The sequence below is a fragment of the Falco biarmicus genome, chromosome 13 (assembly GCF_023638135.1).
Source record: "Falco biarmicus isolate bFalBia1 chromosome 13, bFalBia1.pri, whole genome shotgun sequence".
Classification (NCBI taxonomy): domain Eukaryota; kingdom Metazoa; phylum Chordata; class Aves; order Falconiformes; family Falconidae; genus Falco; species Falco biarmicus.
This window is the reverse complement of record NC_079300.1, coordinates 26,015,257-26,040,369: the sequence shown is the minus strand read 5'-3', so window position 1 is coordinate 26,040,369 and position 25,113 is coordinate 26,015,257. Positions and strand designations below refer to the sequence as shown.

General features: G+C 40.2%; 1 protein-coding gene and 1 long non-coding RNA gene across 2 annotated transcripts in view; one reads left to right on the top strand and one right to left on the bottom strand.

Moving 5' to 3' along the window:
- HS6ST1 (heparan sulfate 6-O-sulfotransferase 1) overlaps positions 1-25,113 on the bottom strand; it is a 201,911-nt gene that overhangs the window by 156,126 nt on the left and 20,672 nt on the right. The window lies entirely within an intron of this gene.
- Positions 1,597-17,862, top strand: LOC130158074 (uncharacterized). The gene is made up of 3 exons (XR_008825166.1): positions 1,597-3,246; positions 10,821-11,029; positions 11,667-17,862. It is a non-coding gene; the product is annotated as an uncharacterized LOC130158074 (long non-coding RNA).

The following is a 25,113-nucleotide window of genomic DNA, read 5'->3' as shown; positions in this document are numbered from 1 at the left end:
CCCCCCCTTTTTCCCCTTCCTTCCCAAACCCACTCCTTTTCTCTTTTTTTCTCTTTAACTTCAAATAGAATCTTAGACATTTAAAAAAATATAAAACTCAGCATCAAGTAATTCCTGGCTGTGGTAAAGAATGATGAAATCTCCTGCCTTTAGCAGCTGACACCATAGTATCAAGGATTCAAACTCATTCCTGCCTGAGATCTTAGAAGGCATCTCCATTGCTGTCTGGGGCTCTTCTACAGACTGAAATAGTACTTAACACTAGATCTAAACTCAAACTTATCCAATAAATTTTCTGGCAGAAAATTCTCAAGAAAATTATGATGAATGATGTAAACCACAAAATCTGTGAAAAGAAATGGTAATGAATTGCACTGCTTTCTAGCTTTTGGAATCTTTTCCACTGTATTTGATTTGAATTTCTCTCTCCACACCAATTTCTTTTATTTATGCACATATACAAAGGTGTATGTCTGTATTTGTCCAATAACATGACATTTTGAAATATAATATGGAGCACAGCAAGCTAGCGGGCTTGGGCAGGGACAGAGCTACTGCAAGCTCAAATCAGAGGTTTTCAGGTTCTCAAGGTGCTACTGTCTTGGAATTACTTTGGCTCTTGGAGTTACTTTGGCTCTACACATGCAAATGGCTCTCTGCAGCTAGGACCTAAAACTACATGGCACAGCCTGTGTTAGCACCAGGATCCTTAGATACGATGACTCAAAAGATCATGGATTGTGCCAGCTCTTTGGAGTCTCTACGTGGAACAATAGCTAACTGTCAGCAATTAGAAGGGCAGGCACCGCACTCCCGGTGCATAGCAGGGAACACAGGGACAGCACTAGAGTTGTTTACCTGGGAAAAAATCACTGCCAGCATGAGTAGAATTAGATCATTTCCCCATTCGTGTAAAACAGTGTCTATTCTCAAGAAAGATGTTGACAATATTTGAACAAAAAAATGAAATGTGTTTTCCCAAAAGGTCTGTAACCGCTTTAAGCATTACTCGGGGAACACTGCCATCTAAAGAAGTTAAGGATCCTACCTTACACCCATGGAATATATCTGGGCAGGGTCTCAAAGGGTTAAATCTCCCAGCAAAGTACCAAAATAATGATCAAAACTCAAGAAAAGGTTAGGCCCAAGAGCTCTTCTAAAAGTCCGTATCATGAAAATTGTGACTTTAAAACAGGATAATGAGTTAAAAAAGGAATTGTGAAATCAGGGTCATTCCCTCAGGGCAGTTTCTGGTTTCTGTTGTCCAGTCCTTCATCTTTCAAAACAATTTAAATATTTTGGCTGGCTGCTTCACAGAGTCTGATGAACAACATTATCAGCTAAAGATCTCTGTCTCATTATGCACTTAGCGCTTAAGCCAGCAGCAACGGCGAACTTCAAGAAAAGAAATGCATTTGTGACCTTATTTAAAGTATCACTTAACCAGAAAACTCTTTCCTCCCCCCCCATATCCCTAGAAGTATTTGCTACTTACTTTTAATTTATCAACCACCCTCCAGGCAAACCTACTGGTATAAGTTTCTTTTCTCTCCCTTTCGATTCAAGACACTGGCTATGGAGTAGCTCTCACCTCACCTGACAGCACCATGTGGCTGAAACTCACAACTCAGAGCTGCGAATGAGCCATCACGCTTCAGGCATTGATATTAAATAGAAACAGAGAGTTTAAGCAAATCGGTACCATTTTCATTTGACTTTAAAAGCTCACCACTCAAATCAAGGGCAGCGTAAAAAAGTTACCATTACTGCAGTGCAGGCTAGACAGCAAAGACAGCGAAACTAGACCAAAGCCTAAGAGGTCTAACAAGCCCTGATTTCCAGGGCTCAAAGTCACATAAACACGGCAACAACAACAACATGAAACTACATTTGGAGTCTCTAAAACATTCTGAGTTTTTAAAACTCAGGTTCATGGCACAACCATCTTTCCATAAATAATTTCTGTATTCAAAGCTGGATGTATCGCTGCATCAACACTTCCATGTCTAACACATGGAATACTTTCTTTGAAGATTATTTTTACAGTTCTAGTAAAGAAGTGGAAATTGATCATAAAGGTGGTAGTTTTCTTCTTTTAAATACATTGCTTGGGAACTACCCTTAAAACCATTTCTTGTTATTTTTAGGAATAAGTGATTTGTCCACACATCAATAAATTATTATGAAAGGGGTGTGGTGTGGGTGTGTGGGTGCGTCCATCCATCCGTTCCCACATCCCAACATTCATTAAGCTAAAATTTCTGAAAATGAAAACTGTCAGGACCAGGAGATGGGTGGGGATGTGCAGTACACAAAACAATGCAGAGACTCAAATAGAATTTTTTGCCTATTTACTGTTCTTCCCCTCCCCTGAAGATAAATAATTTAATGGATTGTCCTATTAAGCTTATAGATAAAAAAGGAGGAGCTGCTAACTTCTGATCCTGGTTAAAACCAGTTGTCTGTTTCTGTGCAGAAACAGAGGTGGCTGCTCACTGCAGAGTTACTGACAGAACTCCAAGCACCTTCGCTTGCTCATATTTAGACCTACAGAGCCCAGACATGCTCCTCACAGTCAGACTTCTTTTTTCCATGTAGTATTTTGGCAGTATCTTTCACACTGGTTTAATTTCAAGAGTAGTCCTAGCAGAGGCAAGGAGACATGCTTTCCTGGATGAATCCACACTGTGCAGCAGTACACAAGATGAACTCAAAGGCTTATTTTTAGAGTCTAATTCTTACAGAGAAACAATATCATCCACTACGTTTTCACTTCCCTTTCATGCTTCATTGGCATTAACTCATTTGTTAATAATGTCCATCTGTGATGGTCCATTTTTATCCTCATAAATTTCACGGCAGATTACAGGCTTTTAGGGAGCGCTCTAAACTTTAGCTTCCTTACAGAGAAAAGTTTTACCCACACTCTGACATTACTTGCATTCTGACAAGTGAAGCTGCAGCACGTGACACTACTCTGCATCTGTGTGTCCCAACCAGAAAGGAGCAGCCATGACACCCAGAAGTCTCGTGAATGCAGCCACAGCCACGGAGGGTAGTGCTGACAGAGCAGCCACCACTCACCACAGCTACACCAAGGGTAAGGAAGCGTGCTCCTGCCTTCTATGTGCTAGCTGCTGCATGGATGTTAAGAGAATGAAGTTTGCAGAACCATGAGTCTCCTACCTTTCAGGATCTCTAGACTAAATAAACAGCAGAGTTGGAAGAGGAAGGGGAGAAAAGCAGGTAAGAAGCGTGCAAATTACAAAGTGGAATCAATGGAAACTTTGTATAAGGAAATTTTAGGGTCTTCATGCTCTGAGAAGTGCCATTTGGGCATACCTTAGCTCAACTACTGAAACAGATTATCTGATCAGCAAGGATGGAACAATAGAAAATCTATTAGCTAGTGGCTGTGGAGCATCACAGGTCTATTAGCAATTGACTGATTAGCCTGTCAGGTGAGAGTCTGACTTTCTCAAATCTCATTTTCAATAAACTGTTAAAAGTCAATACAATGCAGACTGAAAATTCAATTCAGTGTAACGGGGAAAAAGCAGCTAATTATTCTTTTACAGAACCATTGATCCTTCCAGGTCCTTTAACAAAGGATTAGGCATTATAATAGACTATTTATATATAGATTACCAACAAAGATAATCTGGGAAATAATAATAAAAAAAAATATAATTAAAGCACCTAAAGAACAATTCCACATGCCCAAATCTGCAGGATTTTAAATACTAAACTACAAACAAATGGCGCTCATGCTACAGAATCTGTGGAAAACCAAAAAGATTACAGAGTCAGCAGAAAAAACCCTCCTTCTTTCAAAAAACTTTTTTAGACAATTTATCACTTAAAACTGCAGAATATCAACTGTGGAATACAATGATCATTATTCTTTCAGTGCTTTATATATAAAATAAAACCAACTATATAAAAACTATCCACACACAAGGAAATAAGGTTTCAACAACTATGACTGAGAAGAAATTTTTCAAATGCAACAGTAAGAAATAAGAAAGCATTCACAGGCGTTTAGACTAGAAATCTGAACTGTAGATAAAAATCTGCCTACACTGTGAACAAGCATCCTTCAGCAATCCTGAAGGTTAGAACTCCTTAAGGTACACCACAGGCTTGTGATGACATTCATCAGCTCCTTTACATTAACACATGCCTAGAAATAACTCTCCAGTTTTACCTGCTGCACTAACAACAATACTGCGTGCAGCGGCAGGCCAGCTTGGGAGGCTCTGGGTACACTGCAGGTGAGGGGAACGACACAACGGCCAGAGGGTGTATACATTTCAAATTGCATGGGCAAAGGAATAAGGCAAAAAAGGGCAGCACTTACAGGAATGACAGCCATCTACCACAGCACTGCCTACCATCATAAAAGTAGATTAAACAGAGGCGGGAAAGGTAACAAAAATACACGTTGACAAAGTCAAGAGCCTTACAGGCATCATCACTGGGCTTGTTTTGCTATGGTAAGTGGCTGTGTGCAGGTGAAATAGGCAAAGCAAACTTTAAATTTCCTGTGCAGGCTGGTAACAGTGCAAAGACCACATCCAGGGAGCCCCACAGGTTGTTTGGCTTGTGCACACTGTAGCAGCATTGCAGAACTTAATGTTCCTGCTGCACTGCACTAACTCCTGTTAACACTGTTTTTGAGTAACAGCAGTGTTAGTGGTCTTGGGATATAATGCTACAGCAACTGAAAACACTGGACATAGGATGAGGAAAAACTAAATCAAGATTTCATCCATGCTTTAACATCATGCTTTGGTCTTTCTCTCAGCTGTGTTGAGGCAGACATTTGTGGAACCTTGTGTAAGTCAAAGTGATGTGGATTAGAGAAAAATCTATTTAAATCAGCTTCTTTCAGGAATATTGTTTTGAAGTCTGGCCCCCAAACACTTGCACAAGTACAATCAAGAAGAAACTACATAAGTCAACCAAAGAATATATGTAACATCACTTGGTCTGTAGTTAAAGCAAACTGTGAACTGGAAAGTAGAGGTTATTGATAACAGCATAATTCTGACTGCAGAGACTTCAGTGTGAGCTGTAAAATCTATCCAGACTACTAGACAATATGCAGGTACTTTGTACCAGGCAACATGAGGTACTACCAGCGCCAAAAATCAGGTATTACATAGAGGCAGCACAGCTTTGGATGGAGCAGCTGTGCTCATGGTGGCTGCAGCACTGAGGTACCCACAGCCTGTGTCTCTGACCAGAGCAATTCACCTCACCCCACTCACCTGAAGGGCTGTCGGTGGAAAGAGTCCAGAAAAGGAGAAGGAATACTGAATGCCAGTCCAGAACCTGCATATTTTGCAGCTTTTACTGCCTCACCTTTGATGGTAGAAATTGGTTATTGTTCACATGCTAAAGACTAACACACCCTGATACTTACTCTAACTGAAAGCAATGTGAAAACACATAATCAGAAAGAGAAAGTAAATGAATGAAGAAAAGAATCCAACATTCATCCCAGGTAGTGCCATAGATTCAGTGGAGTAAAGTGAGCAATGCACATTTTTTAAAAACTACCCCAGTGCTAAACGGCGGGGCATGGGGCCTGAAATCTCCCCAGCTTTGTAAACTCAATTAAAGATGTCATGCCTGGATGACTTTTTTCTGATGTCTCAGAAACACTGAGAGGTCTTTATAGATCTGAGTTTTTTGAGAAAAATCCAGTGAAAAGCAAATTTAAGTAATGCAAATACTTGTTTTCTAAGCTGAAAGTAAAGACCATAGTGTTCATGCTCCTCCTCCTCTCCAAACCATTTCAATCAATTGGGAAACAACAGGGCTGCAAGACAAAAGCCTTCCTAAAGAAACTCCGTGCCAAACAGGGTTTGCTTCCAAATTCCTCAAATCAGATTTTCTCCCGAAGAGACACAGATTTCTAGAACCATACCACAAATTTACAAGCTGATAATGGGCAAAAGGGAAAAAAAAAAAAATATTATCAGCCCAGGTTTGGTACACCTTACCGTGGAAACTGGTATGTTTTACTGTGAACGACTTCTCAGTCTGACAGCTCTGTAGTCTTCGTAGCCACGGTCATCCCTCATCTAGGGCAAGGCCTGCGGAAATTTGGCCAAGGGTGGGGAAAGCCCACGATGATGCATTACAGAGGTGCAAAGTTTTTCAGCTGGTCAGAATGTCATTGCCTCATCTTCTGGCACTACTCTTTTTCATTGAGACTGAGGTTTCATAGGATGATACACATTTCTGTCTTACAGACACACCTTCCTCTGTAGAGGGGAAAAGTGGCCATGGAAAGAATCAAAACTTGCCAACAACAGCACTTCAAAGTGAGACAGACAGAACTACAACCAAAACTATATTAAAAAAAAAAAAAAAAAAAAAAGTTGATAAAATAGAAGGTGCTCTTGAGCCTGGGATCACCCTCACAAACATTGAAAGGGAAGTTCAGTCACCAGAAGTTCATTAATTGATTTGAAAATAGGAAGCACAGTATAAGCAGCAAATCTTTAAAACCCAAAAAGCCCAATCCTGCAGGCTGCCTACCACTGTACACGCCTGCTTAAACTTCCAAGACCAAGAAGCTGAGAAAGAATCTGAAATTGCAGCATTAGAATTCCTGCAGCAACTGGAGATATAAGGAGGATCAGGAATAGTCATTTCAGTGTTTGCTGACAATTCCTCCTCTCTCTCCCCTCCTCCCCAAAACCAGTTAAAATGCATGGTGTTTAATCTAGCAGGATAAATAATTATTAAAGACAAGGATGTGCCATTTGGGTAGCGATCAATTAAGCTACCCAGTCTGAAATCTGCAATAATGACATACCCCCTCTGTGAAATGCTATTCTTCAGAAAAAGCAGTGCTGAAAAAAACCAAACCCAACAAAACAAAACAAAAAACCCCACCAAAACTAAAAAAAACAAACCCCACGAATCCAACCCAAACCAATTAATCTGCCCATTTTTGCCAACATCTGCTTCATGCTTTTTTCCATCACCTCCAAACACCCAAGAAGCAGGGAGTAACTGCATTCCCACCTGCATAGGATGAGCATGGAGAAGACAGACTGAACTACGAAGTATCAAGCTTCTTATAATAAGGAGTAACATGAATCCTGGCTGCACCCAAGGAAAAGGAAGAGCAGCTGCTGAAGCCAGGGGATACTGACTCTTGCAGTAAAACAAGGGTGTGGAGCTGGGACTTACATCAATTAGTTTCCTCTCAGCTCTCCAAGAACCACCAACTCCCAGTTCACAGCCCAGTAACTCGTGTGTGTCTAACAGAGTTGTTTCCCCCTCTCTATTCTTCTTGGAAGAGTAGAAAGTTTTCAGATCTAAGGCAAGCAAAGTCCCAGGGTGGCTTCAGCCCGCTGAAACGGTAATTGGCCTGTGGGACCATTAAGCTCCTCCTGGGTGCAAGGAGCTCTCCCAAGAGCTATGGCAGCTGGTGCTTCAGGTATGTGCCTGTGCAAAGCCTGGCCAGAACCCGTTCCCTCCCTCTGTGTGCTCAGGTAGTGGCAGAACAAACCCAGGGTTGCATTAACCCAGTCCTGAATAAGTACTGAAGGTTTGGGTTTCTAAATATAAATGCCAGTAAAGAATTAAAAGTTAGCACCATTAGAGAATTATCGCTGCTCTGCTCAAGTTTATTCTCAAGAGAAAGCAAATGCATCAAAAGATTTAGAACAAAGGACATATTTAAGTCATTTTTCATCACTTTAAAACTGTTGTTTAAATTTAAAACCTTTCTACTTGGAGCAAGGCATTAACAATTTTAAAAAGTCATTTGTGTTCCTTTCTGAACACACGTTCTCCTGTCTTCAATTTCAAGGGTGCTTTTTTTTGGTCTTTAACAAAAAAGACAGACTGATTACTTTCTGTTTGAGGATCATTCACCAAACAGAAGAGACACGGACTACATAAACTTTGGCTCAGACACTGTAAAACTCCAACAGAATTAGCTCTGCTCCATGCCTGCCAGCACGAGAAGCACAAATTTAAAATACACTAGCTACTCTCCATCTCCTACTCTGCACAAGCAAGTCTTCAGATAACTAACCCCATTTAAAAGCCCTGAGCACAGAGCAGCATAGGTCGGTTGTGTAGACTGGGAACCCAGTACCTGGGCCTCCTCCACATCTGGAGAGCGCTGCAGGGACGCCCCTGGCCCCCCTCGTGCGCGTGCAGGTATCGAGCCTTGCCAAGCTGGGGCACCCACAGAGGCTGCCTAGAGACAAACGAAACCACACCAAAGCCACACGCCTCTCATGTTATGCTTTGGAAACGTTAATTTTAACATCTTTGCTGTATCGGTTTTGAAAGAATTATTTTCCAAAGAGAGACTTCTTCCCTCAGGGAAGAATTTTCCAACAATCGGGTATTTTTTACTGATCACCTCATGTTTTCAGAGTCCACTGGCATTGTTTAATTTCCCTAAAATTATTATGAGGCCCACAGATATGATAGCTGGATGTTTTTGTAATACATTTTTCCACATTTTTGTGAGTTGTTTTTCAATCCCTTTGCTCCGAACACTCTCTTCATTGTCACTAATCAAGCTGATCACAGCATCTCCTGTTCCCAGCAAGAGGACAACCCAATTCTCATTGAATACAGTAAGAGCTTTGCCACCAATGGCAATGCAAGTGGGATGATGCATGCAACCTCCATAACAGAAGTAAATAAACATTTTCACTTTCATCCCTGAATTGGTAATGCTGTAATAAGAAATAGCTTTTTTTCTCCTTCTAATAATGTGGGGAAAAAAAAAAAAAATCAAAGTATAATTGCAATTCAGCTGCTGCCTGAAGGAAGGAAAACAAAACCCAATGAAGCTTTTTATTTCATTTGCTGTTTGCAGAAAGGATGAATGATCCATTTGCGTCTTCCTACTCCATTTAAGAAAAGTACCCAGCTCTGGTAGAACATCCATGAAATTCCTCTATTTATTGCAGACATTATTGCCCCAGATCTTACCCATGTAACACAGAAGCCTCCTCCACATTTTCCAGGCTGCACGCTGCCTTGCTCCAGTGATATTGAAAGCATTTTTCAATGGAGTTAGTTTATAACCCCAAATACCAAATCTTACTGTCAAGTTTTGATTTTAATGGTCTCAGCATTGCCCTGGGTAGAAAAGGTATCTTTGATCAGAAATCCAGAGCTTAACAGTGATGTTAAGGGCAAAGGAAATAGCTCAAAATGGTGAATCTGTCTTTCCCTTCATCAGCACCTCCACAGCTCTTCTTAGCACCGGACCTCTGTCTTTCTAGTTGCTGGAGGCTAAGTGCACTAATTATGTACTGAAATAGAAGCTGGGATTTTTTTTTTTTTTTTTTCCCCCAATCTGGTAAGACCCTGGCTCTGGGATATCAAGTACCAACACTGCATCATGGACTTGTAATACTTGCTTGCTTCACGCGAGAAATGCAGCTGCAAGAAGCACTCTCTCACTATTTTATTTTTATTAGCATACAGCAGTCAAAAAGCAGTAAAGTTACACAATATTTTGTTAGATAACGATGAAAGCTTCTTACTTCTTCTTTCTTAAAAAAAAACACCGCAACAAAACAAAAAACGAAACACAGGAGAGCCTCAGAACCCATGCACTGCAGTGTTACTACTTCCTATTAACTTACAGGATACAAGACTCAGTGAGCCTCACTGCTCACCCTTTCACTAACAATACTAGGCAAACAAATTATCACCACTGCCGGCTAAACTGTGCCAAATCCGCTTTCATGCAACACAGCAGCATGCTGGCACTGGGCATGTGGCAGGGGAGCACTCGACCTTTGCTATAGGAAAGCTCAGACTTCAGCTGCAAGTCTGCAGCTCAGCAGTAAGACAGAGTAACTGGTTGATGATGGGATACTGACATCAATTCATAGCAACTGAAAAAATAGCAATTTTTCTTTTCTTATCCTTTTCTCTTTTGAAGCATCAGCTATTCAGCTGCAAATACAAACACCCAGCCAGCAAAGTGTTTAAGAGAAAGCGGAAAACCAACTGACCTGTAAAACAGCCAGTTTAAGCCCAACTTCCAAAGACACTCAGCTGTCTCAGAAAAGCCAACTTCTCTCTTTACATTAACAACAGATAGGACAATCTGTGATGAAGCAATTAATCAGACAGGAATGAACGGTGTAAATTCTTCTGTGTCTTCAGTTCCATTTTGTGATGAGGCTGACTATACATTTCTACAGTGTCCCCCAACCATAACCTCTAGCAGCAGAGGACCTTTCTCTATATTCAAGAGAGGGGAAGTATTTGGTTTAGACTGCAAAAAAATAATCAACTTTGCTTCTTTTCAGGTATTCTCTAACCTGTAAAAAGAATGAACAGCAGTAATACAAACAATAGGCTTTTGTGGATTGCGATTTCAAAGATCACCATACAAATTTTCTCCTCTTGAGACACCCTTCACTGGGTGCTTAGCAGGACACCTTATCAATGAATGGAATTGCATAACACGACCAAAAGGATATGCTCAAGATAAACCAGCCACATCTGTTAATAATGACACGCAGACTCTGTGTTCAAGTCACAAGTACCATTGCTCCTTCCTGCAGCCACTTCAGGTGTGTTTGAGGATATGATTCCTTTCAGAACAGCTACTGATCATAAGGGCGGGCTGTTTCATAACTAAAACATCTGCCTGTTAAACTGTTTCTTATAATTTGTGTGGCAAGGAGCCAGCTGGGATTTTTCTGAATCACTGCAGGTCTCGTATGAACTTGAGTCTATTCGTAAAGCAATTATAAAAAAAACTTTCTAAAACTTTGCCTTCAGCCTATTGTTTTTTCACTTCCTAGATAAAGCCATTCCCAGTCCAGTGAGGAAGATTCACTGCAGAACTACAGCAGCAAGTGGATTACCAAAATATGTTAATTCAGTGCTTGGAGCCAGATACCCAACCAGGGCAAAAAACAAAACACAGAAAATTTCAAGACACTGAGATCATCACTACTCTTTATCATGACCAAAAAGAAAAGAAAAAAAAAAATCAATTCCAAACAAAAAGGTCAGTAGGATAATCAGATGCTGAAAAGAAAACTTCCTGCATAAGCAAACTGACAGACTGCTCCATCCTTTGAAGTACTGCAATGAATAAAGAAATCAGAGATGGACCCTCTGTCATTTACTCCAACTTGTATGGCTCCTCAGACATGAGAGACGTATCCGTCTCTTACATATTTGTAAGAGACACAGAATCAAAATATTGTCTTTTTAGATGCTGTAATGGCCAAGGCAAACAAGACCTTAAGGACTCTTAAGCTTTAACTCTGCATTTCTCAACTTTTATGAGTTGATATCAAGCTTTTAATGTCACTTCTAGTTCAAGTATCTAATGTTTATTCCTGAAACAGGCATTGTAAATATACTGTTTCTTCCCCAAAAATCATTACTACATTCATCCATGCCAACACGTATCTACTAGCATCCATCAGCTAAATAACCTGTTGACTGACTGGAAGCTTCTACTGCTCTGCACCAAGCACCAGGTGCATGTGGCTCATTTGTCTCAGAGTTATTCCAAGCTGAGCACTGATCACACGAACGATTAAAGCTACTTTTTTTCCAAGCACCATATCCATCTACCAATAGGCAAAAAAAATCCATTGTTTCATTCAGTTACGCTGCGTCCTTTTCTCTTTCAGAAGCTGCCTTGCTGACAGGACTCAGAAAGGAAACAAGCTATGTATAGCTCTCCAAGTGCACAGTGTGGCACAATCATCCTGAACTGTAATTTTTCATCAAGTTTTTAATAATCAGTTGGCACAGGAAAGTTTGATTTTCTTCATAAAGCCTGGATTTCTTCCTGTCCTAGTGAATGTTTAACAATCCTGTGGTGATACTATGTTCAGAAGTCACGCATGGTACATTGGTTTAATAACTCTGTCTTTGGGATACAAGATGGCATGTCATATCCAATCTACCACAGAAGCCACTTCAGTCAGGTGGAAACAGGCATTGATAGGAATGTGGATTTGCAAAATGACTGCACTATTGCACTGTGCCTCATTTGACTGCTTTATTGAACTTCAAGTCTTCCACCAAGTAGCCCAGACTTCAATTATCTACACTAAGAAGAATGGCTACCGATCAATAAAAGGCAAAGAGAAAGCAGGAGTCATGCAGTGCATGCATAGGCTTCGCTCCCTGTTTGTATATAACTGTACAGACAGGACTTAAGGTTTTATCTTTACTCTCCTCCCTCCCCCCTTTTCCCTTCCTCACTGTTTCAAAGTACCACATTTAGTGAAGGCTGTTCATTGCATATACCTTTGTCCAGAAGACAAGCAGTAAATAAGGCCAGTACAGAAAGGTTGCCTTGTCCCCTTGCAGGATAAGGCACTGTATGACTGATTCCCCCACCTCACCTCTGAATAAAATTCCTTTTCCAGTGTCAAGAGTTTTATGCATGTTTTTCAAAGTCTCACATTCAAGGTACTACAGAAATCTTTGGAAACCATTCACCCTTTGTACTCTCTCACTACTGTCACCAAGCTTTACAAGGACATAAGCACTGTATCTCGTACTCCCTCAGAGTACTCACAAAGAGGAAGCAAGACAGTGTCATCTCTTCCAAGGTCCTACCTCTCCACCATGCTCACTCTTCCCGATTTCTTCCAGCTTACTGCAGTACTTCTCTCTGCGTAACACACACTTAATGTGAAAACATGACAGGTATAGCAGAATAAACTGTGCAACATTATTATGATGCGCTGACAAGATCAAAATTAAAAACAGACTTTAAATTTATCATATGCCACAAACTATATCAACTATATTAATCCAATACATGCTCTTACTATAAACTGGTACCTCCTCAAAAGGGTGAGCTTCAATTGATCAGTCAAATTTTTTCTGCTCAGCAAGCAAACATAGCTAAACCAATTCATCCTTGTTGGGAATGGGAAATTAAAGGACTAAATGTTTTTTTTCTAACACACAGATTGGCAACTTGTCAAGAAATAATACATCTATTGTATGTTCAGGGTAATTTTATCAAATTAGTCTTACTTCACCATTTCCTCTTTCCCTACTCATATAATTACAAACATGACACAGTAGACATTAAATTCAAAGCAAAACCAACACAACCATTGAAAATTCTATAAATTCCATACATGACTACAAAAACCTCAACCCCTCCAAAACTATTCTTACAAACAGTATTTCTACCATCTGGATGGGCTTACCACCCCCACCCCAGTTCGGCATTAACTCTACTCTTAAAAGAAAATCTTACCTCATCCGTTTTTTTAGAATGACATTTGCCAATTTCAAGTAAAATGTCTATTAAACTCTGTTTCAACTAAGTTGCCTATCCAGTGTCAGGGTCAATACAAACTTACAGAGCTCAACTTTAAACTTCTTGCAAGAGAAGGCTGAAATCAAGCTGCAGAAAGACTAAGAAAACGCTGGCCAGACCCCACAGGAGTGTGTAAGAGGTATCCCTGCCCTGCAGTTCCAATCTACTTTGACAGGAACAAGGAGTTTAGCTTAGAGGATAGCATCTATGTTCTCTGCTCATCCTCTGTTCTTTTCTGTTTCTCTTTTGTTCTCATCTCCTATGTATGCAGTAAGAACCGGAAAATACTCATATGGAATTGATAATTGACCTACTGGAATTCAAATATTCACCATAGCGGAATCAGTCATGCAGTGCTTTTTCCTGCAAGCAATCATATATTCCCAGCATAGATAACATTTTCGCGTATAAATAAGGCCACATATCATTGCTGCTTGTACTTGGAAAGTATCACACTTTCAGCTGTAGCAGCTATGAAAAAAAAAATAATAAAATACACACGCAGTGCACCAAAACCTACCGAAACCTTCAGGCTTTCAGGCTAAAGTTTTTAAGTTAAAGAGACTTTTCACATGCTTAAAGTCATGCTTGTGCACAAATATCTGCAGATGTAAAAACTCATTCAGTACTGCTGTAAATCATGTAAGAGACTACCACCTATAAGCACTGATGCTGCAAAGCCAATTTATATTAGTTCTGGTTCTGACCAAGCCACTCCACAGAAATATTCCAATTGTTTGTACCGTTTAAATTATCTCTGTCAGACACCTAAAAGCATTTGTGGTTCACCCCATTTCAACGTAAGGTGTCATGCTATGCCAAAACACTTCAGTCCTCACAGAGGGAAATGGCATATCAGTGACTATTTCTTTCAGCATGGAACAAGCAATAGTGGAAAGTGCAAACCAATTTAAATTAACAGAAGGGATTCACATCATGGCACGCAGTTGTCCATTAACAGAACAAACCCCTGTCCCCCTCCCTTTCTCCAGTTGGCAATTGCAGCAAATCTTCCATGAAAATACATTTCCTGTAATGTTCTGGTCATGGTTGGCAAGAGCTGCAACCCATTTCCATAAAGCCACCATGCGGAAAATTGCCTTGGCTGTTAAAATGGACTAATGCAAAGGAATTATTTTTTTTAATGTTGAAGGCATCAATCCTTTTTAAAAAAAACCCTCCAGTTTCCAGAATATTAACTGGTCACCCACCAGCAATAAGGTAGAGCCCTGAAACTAGAAATAAAGCAAATCAAAGAGTTTTAAAGAAAATAAGAGAACAAACCCTTCACCCAATTATCACTTACAGACCGTTAACCCAGCAAACACAGTAAGAAGACTGAAGGAACTTTGCAACAGCAACTGGGCTCTCACCAGAGTATAATCCTCCTGCTGCAACTGCTAATCAACACGATTCCACAGTATCGGTTTGCCCCCCAAAAAGTTAAATCCTGAGTGTGCAGGCAAGCAACCGTGTATCACAGGTCAAGTCAGATCGTGAAAACAAAGATGTATTAAGGTTTTCAGGACTGAAATCTAATTCTCTGATATTCTCAGTAAATTCTGTCTTTACCTGGTGCAAATAACTTCAGCTCTCAGTGGACTTGCACCGACCCTACTGCCCACTCTTGCCCTGCAGGGCAGATTTAAGTCCATAACACTTACTTACATCTATCAAAGCCCTCTCTTACACTGTTTCTGCATGCATGACCGCAACAGATCCCTCTTGCATGCTTCCCTCCCTCAACTTCTCAGCTGTGCTGGACCAAGGAGGTGACACACAGACTTGGTACACAGGGTGAGGGCCTGCAGCTTGCACTGTCCAGAACCTTTGGTTGCCCAAGGCACATTATGCAGAGTTCAAGGAGCTTTGCATTCTCTCTCTAACTGGAAAAATCCCTCAAACTTTGGGGTGTTACAAGATTAAAAGCTGAGAAATGAGACTGCCTGATCTGGAGAAAATTACAAATAGGTACACAAGTAGAATATTCTTGCACATCAAAAGCATAACAAATACAGTGCTACTATCATTGTGTAGTTACAAAAAAAGCTCAGAAAGCTTATGATGAGAACCTTGAAGTGCAGGACAGCAGTGGTATTACTGATACCATTTGCAAAACTGGAAAGTGAGACAGAGAAACTTTTAAGGAAAACATTTAGCAAGTTCAATATGATGAAACTGAAAACCTGAAATCTCTGGACAGGCATCGCTTGCAAAGCATCTGCTGGAAGCTTGGGAACTTCTCAAAATCAGGCCAAAGGTGTCTCAGTCTGGGCCCTATATTATAGCTATATTAAAAATAAGCATGCTTTTGAAGATATAAGGCTTGTGCCAGAAGCTCAAGGCTTCACAAAACTAAAATAGATCAGAAAATAGGTCCTAGAAATCCTTAATCCTGAGGTGCTATTATAGTAGCAGGTCAATTTTGGATTACTTTACAATAAGGAAAGGTAAAGATTATTATAAGTCTTAAGAAAGTGTCATCAAAGCGAAAGTAGGAAATACATTTTTAAAGAAATTAAATATCTATGATTAAAATAGCTGATAGAGCGCAGAAAAATATTAAGTTAGTGAGCATATAAGATCTCTGAAATACAAACATTTTTGTGATACATTTCCTGACTATTAAATTCTCATTGCTGTGGTTCCAAGCTCAAAACTGTGCCTAAAGCAATACATCTAGAAATACAACCATGAGCTTTCCAGTTTTGTCCTTGCTTGCCCAAGTAAGAAATGAAGAGGTATCTCAACTGTATCTACATGAACATAAAAGCTACTTTATGATGTTCTTCTGTCTTCAAACTTCATTGGTTTCTTTTCCGGAAAAAGAACTCCATCATATTACAACCTTTCTTCAATCCTGAGAGGCAGCAAGGGAAAGAAACACGAGGAAAGGAACAGAGGAGCACCCTGTGTGCATGTATATTGTACATGCAATCAGAGCGCGGTAATGTTTTGCTGCTGTGTGTAGTTAACAGCTGCATATGTATTTCAGAGTATAGAAAATGCAGTTAAAAGGGTGCATGAGAAAATCTACATAATGCTGATTTCTTTCTGATTAATTTTGTTTTCTATTTGTCATACTCACTACACAAAGATTTAGCGGATGCAGGGTCAGCGAGCAGCTAGAGTATCTTTAAAGAAAAGTCTCACCTTTCCTACTCAGCCGTGCTTCCCATAACCGCCCTGTTAGCTGTCTACCTGATTTACGATTCCCACACTGCCTCTGAGATTAAAGTATGACGGTTTGTTTGCATTTCTACTTAGCCTGGTTATTTTTTGCCCTTCCTCCAACTTCAGACAAAACCCTGCAAACAACAGGTCTACAGGTCCAACACTCATTTCAAAAAGGTACATACCATTGCGCTAAGAGGGCTCCTACTCATCCTCTCCCTGCATTTCCACCATACGACAGAGCTGAGAGAATAAGCACTCTGAAACTGCCAGAGAGTTTCAACCAAGCTGAAAACAATCATGGATTTTGCCTGACAAAGCAGCTGCTAGGTACTTTTGAAAAGACTGCCTCCCAGTCACACTGGCAGTTCACGTCGGACAGAGAAGTAACTCACTGGTCACACACAGTTACTTAATACCACAGGGGTAGAAGAAGAGAAATTCCAGTTTAATGGAAATGAGGTCCCTTGACATTTGCGAAGGAGAAGAACCCAGTAACAACAGGCAGATTCTGCATGAAAAATAATATTCATATTATGTAACAGACAGCCTAGGTGTCACGAACAGGACCAGCACCTCAGTTGTCTATGGCATATGCATTTCTGCCCCCATTTCTTTTTTGACCTAGGCAGGAGCCTGACTTTTCCTCTGGAAAAACCAGCCCACTGCTCAGCCAGCATCTCTTCCCTCCTAGGGTTAGTTGGGTCCAGCAGAGCTGTTGAGACCATTTGTTGAAAGGGACACTTCAGCTGTGGAACTTACAACTTCTAACACTGTAAACAAAACCTCAGCTCTGAATGCATCAATAGACTCCAGCCTCATATTTAAAGCAGTGTTACAAATGGTCGGTGCTATGCTACGTTCTGCAAATCCATGACTAAACATTCTTGTCTCTCGCTTATCTTCCAGTGCTCATAAACAAGAAAAAAACAGTCACAGGAGCAGGTTAAAGCTATATTAGGTTACAGCAGCTGGAGAATTCAAGTCAAAAGACAGTTGCCTCCACAGTCATGCACACACACTTTCTATAGGCTTTTACTGGCAAACCTGCTGAACTTCTCTTCAAAACTAAAGCATTTTGCAAGAAGTCTCTGAAATAAGACATTTCTTTGTTAATGAAACTGGTTGTTAAAAAAGAAGGCAGTTATAAACTTGGGCACATCTTACTCAGTTTCATTGCAACATTCTAATGCAACCCAAAACTTAGTCAGGACTCATTTTAGTTTGCTCTGACACACATATAGGAACAGAGCAAAAAAGCAGGTTGGACAGTGGAGATTTCAGTTTCTTCAGCAGCTGCTCAGTTTTTATTACATTTAGGAAATACGTACTGTGCAGAAAACGTTAGGCCAAATGGGTGCTTGGATTCCTGTCTTTTCTGCCCACTCCCTCAAATCTTTTGCAGCTCTGTGGTTTTTAAAGATGAACCATAGTTCCTGGGAGGGTAAAAGAATGTGGTAAACTTGCTACTGGCTGGTTGCTATTTCCAAGCTCCCTGAGTGTACACCTGTTATTGCACCGCTGGAAAATGCCCGTGTTCCCACGCAGGAAGTTAACTGATGCAGCTCCCCCAAAGCAAAGTGCATTTTCTACGCAGGTAACTTGTGGGTCCAGAATAAGTGCATTAGCTCTTGTATGTTTAGTGCCAACATTTGTTATAAATATTTGCAAGGCTATAGACGCTTCTGTATACCAAGTGCACCCATTTTTGGACAGTCAAAAATAAATTACCATGCATGAAAAATTCATATATATTCAACTGAGTCTTGGGAAACTTCTGCAATGCTGAATAACACAATAACAATGCAAACTTTCTTGTTCAGACATGTCTACCAGCTCATGTCTAAGAACTGGCTTAATACCATGCACTGCAGTTAACAGAAAACCCAACACACTGATGGGGCTAAAACAAAGTTATCTTTTCTTGCATAATCTCCCGAATCACAGAAGTCTTCCTTTCTTCAGTAAAGTGGCTGTCAGTATTAATAACTTTGCAAAGAGATGTTTTCTTAGTAAGAAATTTCAGCCATTTCTACCGTGCTTCATCAACCTATCATCCCACCCAGTTTTTTCATTCCCCCCGCCTCCAAGATGACAATGACACTACAAAGAATTTTCCCTTTCTTCCACATGTTTTTTGGTTCAAAACCAAAATTGACAACAATCCTTTACTATCATTATGACATGCCACCTCTTCCCCTGACCATTGTTTTTCTCTCCTACATCTGGATTACCATTGGTGGCACATCAAATGTTAGGAAAACGCCATAGTAAATAAGTGTCTGCCAAGTTCCATGATGCTATTCCCCATATTAAAAGAATATGATGAACTTTAGCTTGTACTGCCTTAGTAATATTTTTTTTTGCAGTCACAGAATTCCCATGTATTTACAGCTCATGGTATTTCATGAACTTGTGAAATCGTCTGTGTTCCTTCCAGAAGCAAAATACAGTAGTTTCAGCAGAAATATGTATTTCATTACGTTTGACAGACAAGCTCAGGCCATATAACTGATTTAACATACACAAGGCATACTTCATTTTCTTTTGATTTATGAGTCTCCACTATAGTTTTTTTTCTGTAGTAACAGAAGCACAGTATATTTCTATAGCTATATTTCTGTTTTTTCCCTGCTACTTTTAATCTGAAACCTTCATATAGAATGTCTCTGAATGCAAGAGTAACTGAAGGTTACTCTGAACATGCTGTTGTAACAGACCTCACGACAGTCTAATACCACTACCAAAACCCCAGCCCTTCACAGGCAGGATTTTTGACAAACACCAGCATCTTTGAAAAGGTACTGATAATTGCAATAACAACTGTTTTCTATATTGACTTGCCACTAAATCATGCCATGTCTTACATTTCATTTCAGAACAACTGCCAGAAAGAGAAGGTTATGGTGTCTTTTTCAACTATCAGTAAATCATTTTAACTATGTATTTTTCGTTAGGTGATTTTAGACCGCCTTTCTCATTAGAGCAACCACACCTAATACAGAGCAAAACAAGGCTCTATCCCTTAGTTCCAATCCCAAACATCTGGTCACTTACTTCTGCTCATCGATCTTAAAAGCAATGACTTGGAAGTCCATTATTTCTTTTTTAAAATCACTTTAAAAGTATAACATATTTAACAACATGAAACACACAACAGCGAAGCACAACCTGCAGTAGAATCCCTTTAAAACAACCACACAAACTGGCGGCTGTATCACACAGTTTCCCATGCAAACAACAGCTTTTAAAGGAAGCTGACAACAGCCAAGTACTGAAAAACCAACATGAAATTTCCACTTCCTTTGCACATGGTTTCAGCCTAGAAAAGGCCATGGTCAACAAAATAACATGCTCTGACTACCTTCTGCTTGTGAAAAAAGCCCTGATGAAATAAAACAGACCTCTAAAGACCTCAGCATGTCCTGCTTCTATGCCTTCTCCCTGCACATCTGAGAGGTGACACCAGTCATGTCAGTGTGGCTGTATGACATACAATTGCTAATGCAACCCAACCAAAACTTCAGACATGACATTTCCAATATATTATTAAAAACATACTTAAAAGAATTGTTAAATGCTTCTGATTTTTCATATATCAACCTGACAATCTTCAAACCAGTGCCTGCCAATGTTCCACCAATATAAAAATCAGGTTTTGTAACTCTGTGTGAGGAAACATAATGGTATTTGTAAAGGGTTTACTATACAACATTGAACTAGCTTATTAAGATAATAAGTTGTTTCCCCTACTACTGTTCAATTAAAACAAACAAAATGAATCACTGAGGCTTTCTTAATGCAGCTGTATGGCACACTCACATTTTGCAGGTCTTTTTAGGTAGTGAATCAGTGAGGAATAAAGAACATCCCTCATAAATGCTTTCTTTACCTCTCTCACTTTACTGTTCCTCCCCAACATCCTCAGAAATAACCAGGAATCAAAGTGTTTTGACTAGATGTCCATGCACATCCCGCACACACACACCCCATACATGCACACACACATACACGTCATCCATTTCTTCAAAACAATTTGCTTTAGAGTTTCTGGGTGATTTCTCCTCATAACAAATAGCTCCCCAGTCACTACTGGTAGAGGGGATATCAGACAGAAGCAGCTGCCATTGACAGATGAAGACAGGCAGCTTTTGGTTATGAACCGCAAGGTATCCACTTTCAATTATTCTGCTTTCTCTGCCTGCCTTTTTCTCTTTACTTCCTCCGATTTCTTACGTCAACCCATTCCATATTTAATTCTTGAAACTCTTATTTCAAAAGGACCACATTCACAGTTGACAATCTGTACTCAACTGCCTTACAGTGACCATTGCTAAACTGTAAGCATCAACGCATAACACAAATCTTCACAGGACCATTCAACACTACCAAGCACAAAGGTTTTCTTAGGACATAGAGGGCCAAGGTCACCAAACTGCACAGAAATCAAACTTAATTTTAAAGAACTTTAATTTTTCTGTCTCCTAGCAGCTAATGCATCTGTCCAGCCAGCAAACTTAAGCAAAATAAAACAAAGGTGCCTTTAAAAATCCCTGACTCAGCTACAGTACAAAACACTTTTTGTACAAAGATAGTGGAATCAGCAACCTAATTAAAAAGAGGAAATAACGCCTACCTTTTCTCCCCATCTTCCCCACAGCAGCTTGGGAACTCCAATGAAAATCTAGAAAACACCTTTGTCCTTGATCTTTTAGCTCTAGAAAATCAAATGTCTTAAGAACAAAGGCCTGTAGGGAAGATGCAGCAGGCAAATAAGAATCACCTGTGAGTTACCTATCCTGTCCTTTCATACAAGAGCTCCTATTAGCATTTCCCACTACTTAGAGCGCACCTGTGAAAAACCTAAAGGGTTAACCCAGGGCTTTATTGGAATAGGGAAGACATTGGTCCTGTTCCCTTTTGAGTATTCCACGTCAAAAAAAAAGTGCTATTTTCCACCTTCATATGTAAATTTGATTGACAAAAGATAGAACAGGCAATAAGAAGTGGCAACTTCAGATAGCAAAAAGGAAAAGGAAATTAAAGCAAGAAAAAAAAAATTGACCTATGCATCCAGGATTTTCAATTATTAAGGCCCTGTGAGTCATTCAGCAGTCTTCCAAGACAAGAAAAAACATAAGCTTACTGTGATTTCAGTGGCGTAAGTCCAAGCCTATTCTCAGTAATAATTCTGCCTAAATACATATCACCAAGTTAAACCACATATTTTATGATATTCTATGAATAGGAAGGAAAAATGTAGTAAAGAAACAAATTAAATTACTCCTTGCAATTCACTGCAAATGTATGTTTCCAAACTGAAAATCCTCCAGGATGCCACAGAACAATAAGGATAGAAGTTTAGAAGAATTTTAACCCACTGTGCCCAATTATTAACCTGAAAACCTTCCCACTAAGCAATCATCCCTCTTATGCCTCTTTCCAAGAAATTGTCACTTCATTGCCATTACAAAATAGTACTTCTTAACACTACCGATTTATTTTTCTACATTAGACTTGTGTACTTTTTAAGAAACGAAGATGAAACACATTAATTTTTAATACTTTATGCAAAGCTTAAAAAAAGTGAAATAGGCCCAGACTTCATTTCTTTAAGATTAAAGATCAGCCTGAGCCTCTGTCAGTACTATTCTCCATGATACCGTTTGTCGTATCATACAACAGAAAGATTATTTTGACCTCATTTAACAATCTAAATATTGTCATAAAATCTTTGAGACATCACTTCCATTTCTGATAGGCAGAATGCTTTTTATTAATCTTCAGGAACAAAATAGCATTCCTTGCAATATCACAAAATGAACACTCAAGCCCCCAGGAGCCTTGCTTTGCCACTTGTGAGAGCAGACAAATGGAGCTCTGCAGCACGGAGCTACAGACCGGGACCCAGCATGTAGTCTCGGATCACTTTGAGAGCAACAATTCTTGACTCAGACTTTCAAAATTAGGTAGGAAATACACAATTACTTTCATTTCGATCACTACCACCTTGTTTTGATAGATGAGAAAGGAAGCACCAAATTTTTAATAAACTGAAGCAAAGACACTGTTTAAAACGGAGCCACTAACGGTTTAAACCTGACACAGTCTTGGAAAATACTTGCCCCCAGACAGACGGCAGCTTCTGCCTACAAATACTATGAAAAACTCCCCAGTAGACCACACAGAAGGTGACAACATCCACGGGAGAAGATTTAGTTCTGCCTTACAGATGCAGCTTACCACTCTCAGGTGAATCCCATCAAAGCGCTCATGGTTTGGGTCAGCTCCTGCATAGTCTGTTCAAGACCTTCAGTTAGGCTTCTTGCTTCTGTTCTCTCCAGGAGGCAACTTGTAGATGTCTTAGCTCATTTCATTGCCTGCATATATTCACTCATTTGGTTATTGAAGTATTAGCCAAGGGTGATATGATAATTTTGTTCCAGTGACAACAAATGAGTAGATTGTATCGTAAAACAGACATGGCTGCAAGGCACCAGACGCTGCTGCTTCTATTAGGAAAGCTTTTCCTCCTGCCCCCTCCTCACTTGTTTCAGGACCTTCAGTCTTTTGCAAGTGAAGAGTGAACAACCATAATACACTACAGAAGAAGATGAAAGCTGCTCATTCCCATTTAAACACAATTTGATATATATTATATATGTGCATAGAAAATAATGCAATATTTTTTGTTTTATGACTTGGAAATAAAAATAAATGTAGTGGATTTTTACTGTGTACTTGCACTGATCATTGGATGTCATAAAATATTTTGTTAGGCACACTTTGGGAAAATCAATAACTAGGCAGATGCCAGCTGTGCAGCTCCATGGTGCCAGGCAGTCATGCTCCTTATTGCCTCCTAAACTAGAGGAGCAAAAAAGGACGGCTGCAGAATTGAACTCCATGAAACTGACACTGGAACTAGATCATGCTAGAATTTAGTATAATCAAGCGTCCCAGAAAAATTAACTCCTTTTATATTCTTTCCTTATTTGCAGCAAAGTTAACGTCACAGGCTTCAGCTAAAACATACCCAGTTTGGGCCAGTTGAAGGTGAGGTTGAATCAAACCAACTCTAAATACTAGTGTCCCAAAGAAGTCCAAGCAGACACAGAACTCATGCCAAACGGTTTGCAACCCTCACAAACATGCTGTGCTGTATCTCATGAAAACGCTTGTGAGAGACGTGGCTCTTCAGTTACTGATGCATCAATGCTGCTTGGGCAGGCCTGCATGAAATGTTACTTCCCCCCAGAATATCAACATACGTGTATTAAAATAGTGAGAAAAAGGTAGGGGTAACATTATCCTTCCTGGTGCTAGAGCTCCCATTCTGGGATGACGACATGATGTTTGTTTGTGCCTCCCAGGAGGCCAAAGGACGGAGCAGGAAGGGGCAGGCTGCCCTGCAGGTGGTACAGGGCTCCTCGGGGCGTGCGTGGTGCCTTCAGGGTCTGATCTCCACTGTGGACTCTTGTGTATCCGCCATACAGAGCAGGACATAAAATGTTCCTCCTTAAGATGAGAAAATAAACAACAACTAAGGAAACCACAGGCCAGTTTCCTATTCTTGAGTGTTGCAAACAACTTCCAGTTCCTCTTCCTTTGTTCCAAAATCAGAGACATTTCAGAAAAGGAAGAAGTGGGCATGCCTGCTGGAAAGTTAAGAGGGAAGAAGTGATCAAGCAACTCTGTCATTATCCTGAGTTCTCACACCCTATCATCATTTCACTTGGAGACTGTATCACTGTGCTGTATTCCAAAAAAATCAAGACTGCTCAATTTGTTTGTGCTTTGGACACAGAGAAGGCCCGGTGTCTGCCCCTCCTTTACAGGGATAAGGAAGGGTAGCAAGGAGTCATTCAAAGTCAGGGAAAATAAATTCATTCCCAACCTCAGAAATGGCGCTGGACTGCAAGAGCTAACACTAACTTTGCCCCTTTGTGCAGCATTTGCTTCCTATACAATCAAACCCCAAACCCCACTATCAGAGTTTTCTAGAATTGCTACATTTTTTTTTTCCTTCTGAGGAAAGGCAGAGCCATAAAAAGAGAAGTAATACAATCCCAGCTTCCACTTCAGTTACTTGTCTCCAGTTTCCAACAGATGGTTGCTTCCTTCGTTGACTAGCGTCTTTGCAGATTCTCGGTTAGGTACAGGATAGTCACACAGCAGTGTGGGATACAGAGAAGATAATAGAGCACTTCCCTCCTAAATCCCTTAGATTTAGGCACCGCAGATAACAGACACTATAAAGCAGGGAGGAAGAAGAGGTGAAAAAAACAACACAAGATTATGCCACCTGAAGAACATTCTTCTATTGCATTGTAAATTGCTGGTCCTTGGTACGGTTTTGGTCCAAGCTAGTCAATGATCTCACAAACTAATTTAGGGCTTAGCTCAGGAATGAGCAGGGGCCTGCAACCACCGCCGACAGCCAGTCTGCATGCAGTCACCCTGTTGTGAAGGGTGGCAAGAGCTGAACATGACAGACTTGGGCTGGGTTGTGTCAAGTTACTATAGGGCAAAAGAAAGATCTGGAAACTTGTAATTCACTGTTAGATACCTATCCTTAACAGCCTGACCAAGTCTCCATCTCTAGACCATGACTG